The sequence below is a fragment of the Rhyacophila brunnea genome, unplaced genomic scaffold, assembly GCF_057557595.1.
Source record: "Rhyacophila brunnea isolate RB1 unplaced genomic scaffold, BYU_Rbru_1.0 scaffold_18, whole genome shotgun sequence".
In the NCBI taxonomy this organism is placed as follows: Eukaryota; Metazoa; Arthropoda; class Insecta; order Trichoptera; family Rhyacophilidae; genus Rhyacophila; species Rhyacophila brunnea.
In genome coordinates, this window is record NW_028232837.1 from 3,846,647 (window position 1) to 3,847,542 (window position 896).

The window sequence follows — 896 nt, forward strand, 5'->3', positions numbered from 1 at the left end:
TTTGCCATGACTTATTGGGTAGGTACTTATCCACTACCTACTATTTGCAATTTTACGTGATTGTTCATAATAAATAATATAAATAAAAACGTTTTTTATACTCGTAAAATTAAGTAATGCAAAACGTTTCAATTACATTATGAACAGAAAATAAATCTCATAGCATATAAGTGTGTTTTTTTTCTACAATAATTATTGAGTCTGTAATGTGATATAATTTCATAGGCAATGTAATCACTTTAATATATTTAGGTTCCCTTTCAACGTAAGATTTTTTTTATAATCAATTGAGTAACAGTGATTATAATATTATATTCACCTAAAATTATAATTTTATTAAAACTGACTGCTAATAATAAAATTAGGAAAAATAAATATTTATTTTCTATGTTGGGGGGGCTCCTAGTACGGCTCTCAAATAATTAAATCCGCTCCTGTCTAAATTATATTATATTCAAACATTGAATATCTTGGGGATCTCCAGTAATAATTATAGATAAAATTACTACATTATAATAATTGCCGTCAATTTATTTAATTTAATTTATTTAATGTTAATTAATTAATTCATTATGCTATATATACCACCTATACGTTCCCAAGCAATATGAATTTCATTTTCAATCGAACTTTGTTGGCGCCATTTTTTCGGTCCATAGACATTTTATGACATTTCAGCACACAATAATTTTTCCACTATAAAAACATTTTAATATTAATTATTATTCATTTATTTTTGAAATAGATGGTAAAATTGAAAATAAGTAATAAAATATTTGAAAAACCTATTTAAAAGTGAAATTATCACACTGTAATAATTGTGTAATAAAAGTTTTTAATTATATTTTTCTATTCTGGCAGTACTAATATTCGCGAAACGACGCATCTTTCAATTT